This window comes from Notolabrus celidotus, chromosome 14, assembly GCF_009762535.1.
Source record: "Notolabrus celidotus isolate fNotCel1 chromosome 14, fNotCel1.pri, whole genome shotgun sequence".
In the NCBI taxonomy this organism is placed as follows: Eukaryota; Metazoa; Chordata; class Actinopteri; order Labriformes; family Labridae; genus Notolabrus; species Notolabrus celidotus.
The window spans coordinates 14,425,666-14,439,848 of NC_048285.1; the positions used below are offsets into that span (position 1 = coordinate 14,425,666).

The window sequence follows — 14,183 nt, forward strand, 5'->3', positions numbered from 1 at the left end:
ACCTCGACCATGGGCCTCTATGATTCTTGACCCTTTCTCTTACGGAAGGAGATATGGGACATTTGTATACGGATCTTTGGCACCAAGCAGAGCGCAGGCAAAGAGCACCGCTCCGGGACAACAAGGGCTGTTTAATGGGGTCTCTATTTCACTTTCCTCGCGCCGGCCCGCTCCCTCTCACCTTTTAAATGGGCCGATCTATTAACCGTTTTAATGAGCTCCGCCAGACAAACGCGAGATGCATGGCCCATTGCACAATGTGAGGAGGACGACGCGCTTCTCAGCTGCGGAGAGGAGAGGCGCTGACAGACAGCGTGACACCGAGGAGCGCGAGGCCTCTCTCTTCTCCCCTCTTCGTTCTATTACCCGCACGCACGCACGCACGCACGCGCACGCACGCACAACTTCTCACGTTCCAATAAGGGGTGTCAGTTTTTTAAGATATTAATCCACTAAGTAAAACGAGCCTCCTTTTTGGAGACCAGGCTAACCAGTGAGTGATGGCTGACAAAATAGTGTGGTCAGAGTGAAAAATGATTATCAAATTGTAGTGTGTGCCTTGGGACACTATTTAAAAGATTTAAATGCTCCATTGGTTCTTGTTAAGCTTCCAAATAATTTTAATGGAACATCCTTTAGGTTCATATTATTTTAACCGTCTTAGAAACGTTTTAAATAAGATTAACATACTCCAGGTCTGTAAATCTCAAAATCACTGCAAGTTTAATTTATACTGATCGTCAATGTAGCTTCTAGGATATTCAACCAATTAACTCCACTGAACATGTTATTATTAAGTTTTTTTTTAGTGACACAAATACGGATCTTTAATTGGGCCTACACTAAACTAGTTTGGATCATCAAAGCCCCTCTCCTCCAACTCTCTGTAGCCCACAGCTCACCGCGGGGTGCGGCCTGCACGCCTTGGCTATACTTAGTTGGGAAGCAGAAGTGCGTTTTTGTGGCGCACCGCATTACATCTGGACGTGCGGACTAATCAGTCAACCTCCATCAATCACTCTCACGTTTACCACCTCTCCATCACCTCCTCTATTGCATCCACCCCCTTTTTTATCACACGGCTCTGCAAGGAGGCCCCCGTACATGCCCGTTTTAACACGACTGCTCTGGACAGGCGGGAGGCACACACTGAACGCATTTACCAGCCGAGCTCTTATGAGGGGTCTGGGAATTTAAATATTCACTGTTGACACTGTGCAGACCTGGCCGGGGGCCAGAGCGGGCCCGCTCCTCCGGGGACCCCTGAACATTCCCCTGGTCTGACTTAAAGTGCAGAAACTTTCGTCTCCCATCTCGAAAATAACGGTCGTTAAATATGGGGAATGATCCCTCGTTTAAAACAGCACGGCTTTAATGGTTGGGAGTCTGTAGAAAAGTTGGTGCGGTTGCTGTTTGTTCTCTTTGTGTGCGCGTCTGAACAAACTGCACTGGGACGAAGTTGTGCGTTACAGGCAAGAGACCTGGAAGGCCGCGACAAAGAAAATTAAGTGTTTGCTTTCCTGTTGATGCTGAGGACAGTGCGCGTGCGTGTGCTTGTCTGAATGTCTTTCCTTTTCCAAGTGTGAACACATTTTGAGATTTATAATATTTTTATGTTCATAACATAGAAACTAAATGGCCTGATAAAAATGCATTTGATAAAATTATGATGGCCTCTAGGGTCCTCCTGAAAACGAATAAACTGACTTTAAGCGACCACATGAATCAACTCCTCAGCCTGCTGATTGTTCAATAAATATACACCAGTGTTGCAGCTTTTAAAACACGTTTTTTATTTACTTAAATTAGTTCTATGAGTGCATAATGCAGACACATGACAGCTAAACTGGGTGAAAGCAGGGTCACCAAAGTGAAACTCTGACTGTCATGACAATAATAATGAGTCCTTAAAAAAAAAACTTTCATGCATTTTACAGGCCCATCACATTCTAGTTTCACCTACCTTTTCTCATTTCTGCCAAACAATGTGAGGTATAACTTTAGATAAATGTTGTGCTCTTAATGGTCACAATCCCAACAATCAAAATAATAGTTAGATGCAAAAAGCTTGACTCATAAGAAAAACATTAATGAAGCAGCTTTGGAAAAAAAAGTCTAATCATTTATTGGAGAAAATCAATTCCTAAACAGCCTTATCAATCATCTCCCTACATAAATTATTCAAGCTGATGCTTTCCAAGTAATTAAATCGATTTAATGACGAGTGTTTTGATATTATAAGTAATCTACTGAAAACATTGACTGTTTTAAAGTATTATTTTATCCCAAATGCCCTTTATTGACACAGTTTGAAGTATCTCCTGCATTTAAGTTTGTTTTACAGTCTGTAAATACAACGCTCTTACATCGGAAGAAATAAAACCTCAAGGTCTGAATTACAATTTTTAGGGTTACATATAAATTCACAATCAACCATCATGACGCACGAAAAAGAGCTCAGAATGAACTGCATGACTCACAGACACAAAAAGTCACAAACATACAAAGCTCCTCTTCCCCGAAACATGCCTTTCTACATCCTCCACTTTTCTCTTCATCAACCTGCCTTTTTCCAAGTTCTCCCCGCGCACTGAAGTGACCGGTAGCCCACAGCCGCAGCGTGGAGCGACTGCAGCACGACTGCCGATGCAGAGGACTAGAATCCACTACAGTAAACTACAGCGCCCACTACATGCAACCAGAAAGTCCAAAGCTAGAGCGGACGCCCTGCACAAAGTTCCTCCATCGCTCATCAAACTTTAAAGTTTACTCTACTCTCGTGACAGTGTTTCTTAGTTTTTCCTCCGCGACAAAATCATCGTGTCGTCCCTCTTAACTGAAGGAAGTGAGGATTATCGTCTTCTGGAGGAAATTAAACCGTAACAGAAACTCTTGATAAACGCGGTCATAACAGCGACAGTCTCTAGGTAAAGAAGATGGCATGTTTGCAAAGGAAAAAGAAAGGGATGTTGCACCTACTCGTGGCTAGTTTCCGTGCCCTGCCTTTGGACCTCATGGTGCCAGTCTCTCGGCGTGGGTTTGTTTGGATTTTTTCTGGGATCTTTTTTCCTCCTTTTTGTTTTTTCTCTGTCCTTTTTCTCTGGGTTTCTCTCAATCCAAACGCGCTATCTCTCCAGCATTGTCAGTCTGGACACCTTCGCACATGCGCAGAGCCCGAAATCTGCCGGCAGCAAGTGCCAGAAAAAGTTTGGGACGATTTATCACTTTGATATCAACCTGATCTGGTCAAGACGCGTGAATCGTGGACATCTCCACTGGTGTCACAGTTTCCAGCGATCACTGAGCGAGAAAGTAGGACACGCTGTAAAAAATATCTAACGTTGCTGAAGCCACAGAGCAAGTTGTGTTGTTTATTTAACGCGTGTGGGAAGTTTGTTACAGAGATGCGCCCATGGCAGATCTGATTTCTTTTTAGATCAAAATAATAAAATGTGTCTTTAGATATGACAGGAAAAAGCAAAACATATTGTTAAAGGTTATAATAAAGATTACATCGACAGGCTTTATAAATATATTTTTTTAAAGTTAAAATCCCTGATGCAGTAAGGATGTCCAGTCTCAATGTTTCTGAAAAAATGAACACGGTTTTTGGGAACTAACAGAATGCGCTCTTGAGACGGATATTTTTTGCAGTGCAGTTTGCACCCCGGATCACGGCATGCCCCGGACATTAATTATAACGATCCTTATTCTCAAACCATACTGCGCACCCTTTCTCTTTAAATGAACTCACATTCATCAATGTTCGCTTAAATTACGATTCCTGCATATAGTCATTCAAGATTTCATAGATTTTAATTGCGTTTTTCGATCATACCGAGCACTAGAAATGAATGAAAAACTTCCCCCTCCCTCTCCCGCTTGAGCAGTCGACTGACAGCTCTAATATAAGAGTGCCCAGCTTTTCTCTCTCTTTGTGCTGACAATTAACAATATGTTAAGTGCGCAGTATTAATGCCTATTTGAGACGTGTCTGTTGCAGTGCGTAAATTTCATCACTTGGTTTGACTTGTAAAGAGAACGATCACATCAAGGTATAGAACAAAAATGCGAACCTTCATCTCAGTGGGCGGAAAACATTTTCTTTCTTGCTTTGAATTTCAAGAAAAAGGCCACACTCATAAATGCATGGCATCCAGGCACTGAAAGTCAATAAAATCCCTGCATGTCTGCTGTTATCACATAAACATTTTATAGAGGCATATTTAGATACTGAGTCATATATCAGCAAAATACAGTACAGGCCAAATACAAAGAAGCTATTCATGATTTGTTACCATCTTTTGTTTTCCAATGCTCGAGTTTATAAAAATATAAAATCCAGTCAAACTGCATTCACATATCAGTCCATGCATTTATATCAAAAGGTGCAGCCGCACATGTCTCCAAATAGAGACAACGTATAATTAAAGTAATTGGCTATTAATTAGATCCGCATGAGATCATGCTGACCTGGCAGATGAACTCTTTAATGGGTCGTGAACTCGAGCTATCGATTCCAAAGTGTGTTGAAACTGATTAAAGTCGTGACATCATGTCAAAACAAGGAGCTGACCAGTCGCATGGTAACGTGGTACATACAGCACATGTGCAACATTTGGCAAACTTAACAACAAAACCTTTCAGGGACTTATACACAACGATATTTTCTCATCAAAAATATAAACGTTAAGAGATGTCAACATAACTGAAACTAAAGTGAGACATCTCTGAAACATGGATCCTCATTTAAATACCGAGCTACGAAGGTTAAGTTAATACTGGGACTTTATTGTGGTTCTACCTCACTCTACCTCCACTGTAATGACATAAATGGTGCTATTAAGTGGGTTGCGCCTTTACGCAACGGCTGGGAAGGTGGCGCGCTGCGCGTACGCACAAACGGGGGGGGGGGGGGGGGGGGGGGGGGGGGGGAGAAAGAGAGGCGGCGCGCTCAATTAGACTAAATGGAAACAGTTTTCATTCACCGCAATAACTCTCTCTCTCTCCTCTTCCCTCGTCTCCTCTCCTTCTCTGCATTCTCTCTTCTCATATTTTATTTTATTATGATACTGTGAACCTGGTTGCAGGGCGGAGCGGCGCACAGATCCCCATAGCCCCATGGATTGTAATTATTAGAAATTAATTGGGTTCGAGACCCCCACAGTTTTAAGTATGTACTAAAAGCTCGTCTCACTTCTTCCACTCTACGCAATCACATACAAATAAGCAGTTCACGAACCAGCTTCATTAAATATTATTAAACGGATGATTCTGAAGCAGAAAATAGTTTTGGTTAATTTTTGGTTGATTTTAGCGTTTTACAGTATGGGTCCATTTAGCTTATAAGGGGTTAAAAATAACACGATCTGTATGGATGTGTGGAGGCAGACTAAAAGTGAAAAGGGAGCCCGCGGCACAAGGAAATTACCAGCGCCCGCGTGACCTTTGAGGAAGGTAATCAATCAAGTGATCAACAGGGATATTTATCACTGCTTTGTCCGACCAAACCTGTGTCTGCAACCTAAATAAAAGATCTGGAGCGCAGGATATTGATGCTCTGAGATTGTGACTTATTAATCCAATCATATTAAAACAGCGGAGAATGTAATAGGTACATTTCATCATTTCATTCCCTGTATTTTTAAGGTACATTATAAAAATGACTTTATTCTCATTTTTTAGAATAAAGGGTTATTTTTAAATCATTTCTAGATATGAAAAAGAGAACGAGCTAAAATACTTTTTAATCAGGAGGAAACCGCAAAACTTCAACACCGCAGGCCCACACTTTAACTTATCCATTATTGTGTTGCCATCATTCACATAGTTAGGCTTCTGAATGATCGACAGATATCAAGAACATGTGTTCTGTTGGGGTTTTCAATGATCATCTTTTTTTACACACATCTAAAAAACACAGGCCTAACAGTGGAGAAAGTCCCGGCTCTTCTCGCTTTTACAGTGAAAGCAAAGCTTTATTTGGCCTTGTGCCTGCTGTCCCGTGAGGAGAATTATCGACCCAATCAAACACAGTGAAAGCTTCCAATGAACAAGTAGCCTAATGTAATAAAATAACACTATGCCGGATAAAATAATCGGTCCTTATTGGGCAAAGACTTAATATTACCCCCTTGAAAAAAACGAAAGAAAAGAGCAGTTGTTTCCAACACAATTGATTCAAACCCGCTTTTACACATTATGTGTGCGCATCTTTGGCAGTAGATGAATCAAAGCTCGGGTAACTTATTTTGATTTGTAATGAATAGATCATTTATTTAATGCATGGTCATTGTGAAGGTGGGTGTCCTGGAAATACATTTAAAAAGAATGAAAAAGCGACTTGTACTATTATCAATGTTAAATGTTTAGGGGACAAGTCTTTGTCAATATATAGACGCATAAAAAGTGTTGCTACTTCTGAAGAAAACCTGATCGAGCCAAGACCCAAAACTATCAATTATGTCTTATGTTTGATTAATTGCCGAATCAGACATATGCCAGCTATTTATGACCGAAAAGTCAAAATAAAATAAAAAAATTGCATTCTAACTAAATACAGGTTCCAAAATAGAATACGTTGGAACGATATCTTAGAAACGCATAACTGACACTGAGAAGTGTCTGTGCTCCAACTCACTGCACGAGGCTGAATCAGTGTGGCTAGACGACCTAGTTGTTGGATATACATTACACTGTACCGCCATCTAGTGGATACTCATACGTAGTGTTTGAGCTGTGTCCACAGATGAGTTTGTCTGTTTTAGCAAACATTATGAATTATTGAAATCGTGCAGCTGAACTGTACAACCCCAAATGTCATCATTGTGAAAGGAAACATCTGTGAAACTAATAGTTGATCAAGTGACTTAAGGATTAATGACCCAGTCTGACTTGTACTGAGGTAAAGTGCATTTTAACAGCCACTTCTGGACCCAGTACCCACCATGGCAGACAGATTACGATGCGCTCCTGAGACAATTTGCTGAAGTAGTATTGATAGGGCTGGTGTTGGCCATGGACACATTTATCTCTTAGGGCTACTTGATGAGGGCCCTCCCTACACACCCACACATCTCTAGAAACAAACTCATCCCCATCAGCTTAACTGATGTTCCTCTTGCATCAGTCCTGTCAACAGAGGAATGTGACAGGTAATCAATGGGACAGCCAATCAGGGTTTATTTATCTCCTTTTCCAGTAACAGCAGACAGTGGAATCCTTGTCAGGTTCCCGGTTGTGAGGCAATAAAGAGAAGATACGAATGGATGTAATGCTTTGGACGCAGAGATAAGATGGCTCAATACTGACTGTATCTGCAGTTCACTGCTTCAACACACTGCTTTTGAACTCAAACCAGACATAATAAAGTTTTGTTTGAATGATGTTAAAGCAGAGTAGGATGATTGGCTAGTTTAAGTTTCTCAAATGTTAAGATCTAATAATGGTCAAATCCTCCCAAAACAATCTTTCAATAATATATTTAAACAGTGCGCAAGATGCTAAGTCATTTATACCTGCCAACACAGTCTTCAGAGCCAGGGCCATGTCTGGACTTTTTTGAGTGGGGCAAGTCATCTAAGGCAATGGAGAAAGGCAAGGAAATAAAGCGAAGGGGAGAAGGAACAAGAAAATTTGTTTTGAGAGACACTGATGCTTATACCCTATAGACCTATTAAAGATAAGACATTCTGATGTAAAGAAAGCTACTAACAGCACAATAGTGCAAGTACTGCCTCTGTCAATAGTAGGGGTGCAATGGATCAAAAAACTCACGGTTCGGATTGGATCACGGTTTTGAGTCACGGATGGGATCATTTTTCGGATACGCAAAAAAAACAAAACCCAAAAAAACAAACAAAAAAACAAGACAAGACAAATATAACTTTGACCTCCATTTATTTTGTAAAACACCTGTAAACTTTTGCCCATTAAATAAAAACAAGATTCAACTCAAAATGTACTGCTTGTGCAAAGCACCCCATCTGTGGGCCCAGTCCTGCCTCATTCACTGCATGTCATGGCATGGCAAGTGAAGGAGCAGAGGAACTTCAGAAGTTTCATTCCATTCTTCTTTCAATCGCTGATTTTCACCGTCCACTTTTCTTTGAGCTGCAAACTTGGAACACACCGTTTTCGTGCATTCTAGGGTCCTACAGCTGGCAAAGTGCCAATATGCGAACTGCTCCATAAATGAAAGTGAAAGTTAAAAGGGGTAGGATTAGATAAGTTTTAAACTTCTTCCTACTCCTTTTCGTACATGTAGAGTAAATTGTTTCACTGCTTGCTAATATTGATTTTGTTTCTTTTGTAAAACTGTTTCTTTTTATTTTATGTATGTATAACTCTTTCTTCTTTTCTGCTTTTTTTTTTAAATTGTATTTTTTTTACTTTTACATGTTCGAAATAAAGTCATCAAATCAAATCAAATCAAAAATTGCTCCCGCAGCATTGGACTCTAAGGCTGTTTCCGAAATCGCCTACTATACTAGCAGTACGTACTGATATGTCCAAAATTCAGTATGTAGTATGTAGTATGTGAACAAGAGCAAAATCTGCAGTAAGCCAAAACTCCCCGGATGTCTACTGATTCGGGAAAATATCTCAGTGTGCATCGGACCAGTCTGCCTCGCGTACTGTTTCCCATAATGCACAGCACTCGTTCTGCTTTTTCTTTTTCCTCATTTTTTGACGGGAGGAAATCTGTTTTTGGGTGCTGTGAAAGTTATCAAATTACATATAAACCACTTCCTAACTTTTTAAATCATAAATTGATGCTAAATAAGCATTTTATTTATCGGCTTCGCCGTTGTTTACTTCCGCTTTCCGAAACCGGAAATCCAGCGAAGTCTGGCTCAGCATGCTGCATGACAGATCGGACAGAACAGTCATACTGCATACTAAATTCAAACGCAGTATGTAGTAGGCAATACCTACTGCCTACTACATTAGTAAGTAGTATGTAGCAGGCCGTTTCGGAAACAGCCTAAGAGACCCAGTAACACACGTTGACCCGACCAAAACACAGAGTAAAGGAATAACAGTTCAGGGACCACAAAGAGGTCAGACAGCCTCTGGTCTAGTGGGTGCGCAACAGAATTTCATAGTGTGGCTCAAGCACATTCAGCATTCACTGTATTACACAGGGCAACCAAACTGCTCCCATACATGTGACTTAAAAGATGCAGGTGGTTTTTCAAGTTCCTCTGCTGCTTCACTTGCCATGACTACCGCTGCACTTGACGAGTGAGTGTGGATTGAACGTGCGGTCATCACGTGAACACGCGCAACTTTTTTCATCAACCTATCCGCGGACCACGTCCGTGCCGAACCGTGGAGAGGCATCCGTATGGATCAACGATGATCCGTTGCACCACTAGTCAATAGGCAATCATATCTTAGGATTTTGGGGTGGCCAACCAGACCAATCAGATGGCCACCACTCTGGACACACCCCTGCTCTGAGTAACTACATATTCCTCTCTGTTGATATTTCTGCACCACCTGCATGTTTCTGGGAGAACCCAATTTGAAACTGAAAGTACAACATCTTGCTGACACCGTCCTACCAAAAGCAAGGATATAATGGTTTTATCTCCCTCCCTGGCTGCTGGCTGTGTTTCTGATTATTTTAAACCACCAAGCAGCCACACTGTTGAAGATTAGATAGATTGTTTTTTATCTGACCTAACAATCAGAGGGTTTTGTGTTGATGTGAACATCCACCTGTCTTCATATTCTCCTGTTAAATATGGCGTCCCCCAGGGTTCACTTTTGGGACCGATGATGTATACATGCTTTCCCTCAGGCACATAATACAAAGACATGGTGTTTCACACTATTTTTATGCTGATGATACGCAACTGTACCTGTAAAGCCACTGACCCTGGGATTTTGAGTGCACTACATGACTGTATATGATGTTACAAACTGGATGTCAAAAAAATTCCTTGAGCTGAATTCCATCACAACTGAAATCCTTGAAATTGGGTCCTCAGCAAGATGGTCAAACATACTGTGCCATCTGCTGGGATCCCAGTGAATCACACCAAGCCTGTTGCAAGGAACCCTGGCATCTAGTTTGACATCAATCATCATTTCGAACAACACATCACAAAACGTATAAAGTCATGGTTTTATTATCTTAGAAATATTTCAAAGATACAATCTTTTTTAACTTTTAAAGACACAGAGTTTATATTACTTGCTCTAATTTCACCAGAGCTGGCTTATTGCAACAGCCTCTTTGCCTGTCTTAATCAAAAATCCCTTGGCAGACTTCAGTTAGTGGAAGCTCAGCTGCCAGGCTTTAATCCACGACCAAGAAATGTGACCATACTATGCCTATTTTAGATCTTTAAACTGGCTGCCAGTTTGTTTTCAGATTGATTTTAATATTTCACTGATTACTTTTAAAGCACTTAATAGGTCTCTGACCTTTAAATACCCTATACACACTGGTGTGCACTTAGGGATCTTCAGGCAAAGATCTTTAGGCAGTTCGAAACACTCAGCTGAAAGCAATGGGGGGACAACTCTGGAATATTCTGCCTAAGGAAATTAGGTTTGCTGATTCAATGCTCTCTTTTAATTCACTCCTTAAAACATACGTTTATAAGAGACTTTCCTGATTTTATTTAATCTGACACGTGATTGATTTTACACTTGTATTTTTGCTGCCTTGCAAAGCGCATTGTGATATGTATTTTTAAAAGTGTTCTATTCATAAAGATTATTATTATTATTATTATTATTATTATTATTATTATATAATCAAAAAAACATCCAAAGGCTTGAGTTTAATAAAAAATAACCCCACGGAAACCTTTAGCACCCTCCTCTAAAGTGAAAAGTATCTGAAAGCTCTGTCATTTTTTAAAAAGTCTGACTGTTTCAGACATCACATTGAAACATTTAATTGTTGGTTTGAAAATATCTGTCAACATGTAGGGAATCAATAGAGAGCACCATTGTCTCAGTAGATTCTGTAAATCACATATTAATAGGCATAGGTCAAGATAGCAGTAGCAAAAATGTATGAAAGTAGTGTAGTTGAAATACTCACATATGCTAAATCTGAGTGCCAAATTGATTCTTGCTCATGATAACAGCATCAAGTTATTGAAAACCAGTTCACTTGCAGTATTCTCAACCTTTAGTGGAATTCCCTAACACAGCACTTAAAGCTGCTGTTGGTATGAATGGTGTCAAAAATGTTACTTTTGTTCTGCTGGGTTTGGAGAAAAGGTCATAATACCTATCAGTACTCATGTAAGTGTAAGTGAAGTAATTTGAGACTATTGTGAACACTCTGTGTTTTCCAATGCCATGCCTATGTATAAATCAATGTTATTATTCCCCTCGTTCCCGTTATGACGGACCAATCAAAGCTAATCTCCAATCCTCCGTCCTGATTGGTCAAGTGACGGCCCCACTAAGTCGCCCTGATTAGCTCGGAAGCCACAACTTCCTCAGAGAACGCGCACAACAATCTTTTGTGGGCAGGGTTACAACAGCAGAGAGGGGAGGGGTAGTGTTGACATTCAAAATCTCTTTCCGCACTGATGTTTATATCACGACTACCAACAGCAGCTTTAATCACTTGCATGAAATAAACTTGTTAATGTTATTAGCAACACCTATGTGCACTCCCCACTATTTGATAAGCTGATTGTAATACACAGGTGCATATGTTTACTGCAGGCTAAAACACTACACATTTTGCAGCAAAGTCAAAATAATAGACAAGATAAGATGTTTACTCTGAGGGTGTGATAAAATAGGACTACACTCAAAATAGGCTGCGAAATATAAAAAAATAATAACTTTGTAAAACTTAACTTTTACTGTGCTGAGCACTTAAAGCTGCTGTGAGGAACTTTTGATTTATATCAATTTTGGCGCCCCATAGTGGACAAAGTGATACCTCTTATCTCTTGTTCTGTACATGCAAAAGTAGCGTTTTCAACAAAAACCTCACCCTGCTGTCTTTTAGCAGCCAGATGTATTACTCAATGTGATTATTTGCCATAAAAACAGCCAAAAAATTGTGTTTTTAAAGCCAAATGTCAATCATGTGGTCTGACACCTACCCCCTCTGAGTGGTTTAAGGCATTAAAAATAACAACAGAGAAGGTATCAGTGTTGTTGTTTATGGTTTTGTTTGCTTTTGAAGGTCATAAAGAGGCATCAGTGTTGGTTTCAGTCTGTTTCTCAGCTGGTGAAAATCTCCTCACAGTTCCTTTAATCAACACACATAGCATAATTAGTAGCTGGTTCAGTGAGAGCTTGCAGGTGTATTATACAATTTCATATAACTTTTTTTTTCTTTTTTACAAAGTTGTATCAAAGTTTTGTTTAACATTAATTTAATATTTTTTGGTCATGTGTTGTCTTTTCCAGTGGTGGCATGCACCACAAATTACTTAAATACTTCTTCCAGATCCCTCCTCCTTGTACGATATTTGTAACCAATAAAACGATGAAAATAATAATTGATTGTCCAAGTAGACCATTCAGACCTGCAGATTGAGGCCTTTGGGCTACATGTTGGCCTACTCATAGCTAATTATTGCTAAAAGTGCAGACGCAGGGCCTATAGGCCTGTAGGCTAAAGTAAGCTACTTTGAGAATTAACACTTACCTTAGTTTAAGACAGTGAATGCCGGAGGGATACCGCTTGACAATACAGCCTCTTGTGCAGCCCTTCTAGCACAAAGAAAGGAGAGACATAATATTTCCAATTGTACCTAAAGTCGCCTAGCAGGAATGAAGATTTGGTACATTGCAAACATAGCCTTCTGAAACACGTGCTACACATTTAATTGGCTGAGTCGGGTTTTTGAGGAACATTTAGTTGTGTGCTTTTGTAATATCCTCAGAGTCCACAGAGTTTAACTTTTAAGTTTGTGTGACACTTAGGGGAAAAAAAAGTTTTAACCTGCAGCTTTCAAATCGTATGCTCGTGCTGCTGTGTCATTTGCCTGGTTTCTATAGGCGGCCTACTAGGCCTATTCCATTGTTGTTATGTAGGCATACTGTAACCTTTGTCAAATAAACCGTTTAATAAGTCAAAACGATACTAAAAGAAGTCGAAGTTGCCAAAGACAAAGGCTGCGTCAACTTGCACAATAGCTTCATATGACCTGTTTTCGGCATACTTGGACTGATACCGTGTTGAAAGTTGGCCAGGAATAGACAGATAGCTTTATTTTTAATTGTTGTTCCGTGTTTTTATTGTTAACTTATCTTTGATATATATACAGTAAATTAATGTTACGTCCCTGAGTCAGCGTTCCCTTACCTTGAAAGCCAAAGCAGTTAACAGCTGCCTCTTTATTATGGTGTGTGCTTCACGTCACCTCTTCGAAGCACGGCAAGCAGAGGGTTTCCCACTGTGAAAGCACTTAGCCCATTAATATTACACAGAAGTTGTATAACTGTGTATTAGGTTGAATAGCCTACACCACACCGTCGACACTGCTCATTTGAAACGCGTGTTGCTTTTGACTTGCTTTGTGCGTGTTTTATACAGTTATACACTATAGTTTGGATACTGAGGGGAACGACACATTTCTACCCGTGCTTGCCTTCAATTACAGTGACACACGTTTCCTTTTGGCGCAAAAGCAACGTTTTATGCATTCAAATTGAAACGATACAGTAGTACAGTAAATACTTGACAATATTTATTTGAGTAAAGTTCACATCTCGAAATATATAATCATGAGCAATCGGGCTCGTAGGCATTTTAAAAGGCAGGGGACTGTCTTTGTCTCTGGAACGTCTATTCAAAAATATGGATTTAATTTTGCATACGGCACCGTGGGCTATGTGCTGCAACACAAATGCCTCACATAGCCTAGATATATTGTGTCATTTTCAAATCGAAATCATTGTCTGCACTGCAGTCCTCAATCAGCAAACTGCAAGGGCAAAATTCAACATGGCGCTCATTTACAAAACGTCCACAAGATGGCAGTATAAAGCAGATTTTAACTAGGAATCTTTGATGGATAGCCTTGATTTTTTTGTAATATTTTTTTATTGGGACATACATATATCAAAGTTAATATGATTTATATTATTTTCCCCCTTCTTACACTGCTTTACCTTCATAAGCACATATAGAAATATGGACAATTAAGACAATTCACAAAATTAAAAAAATAAAAATAGACAAA

General features: G+C 40.0%; 1 protein-coding gene across 1 annotated transcript in view; it reads right to left on the reverse strand.

The window, feature by feature from the left end:
* mecom (MDS1 and EVI1 complex locus) overlaps positions 1-13,596 on the reverse strand; it is a 147,534-nt gene extending 133,938 nt beyond the window's left edge. The window contains exons 1-2 of the mRNA XM_034700893.1: positions 13,304-13,596; positions 12,644-12,708 (exon numbers count right to left, since the gene is read on the reverse strand). The gene's annotated coding sequence lies outside the window, so the exon portion shown is untranslated. The remainder of the gene's footprint in view (positions 1-12,643; positions 12,709-13,303) is intronic.
* Between the last annotated feature and the right edge of the window lie 587 nt (positions 13,597-14,183).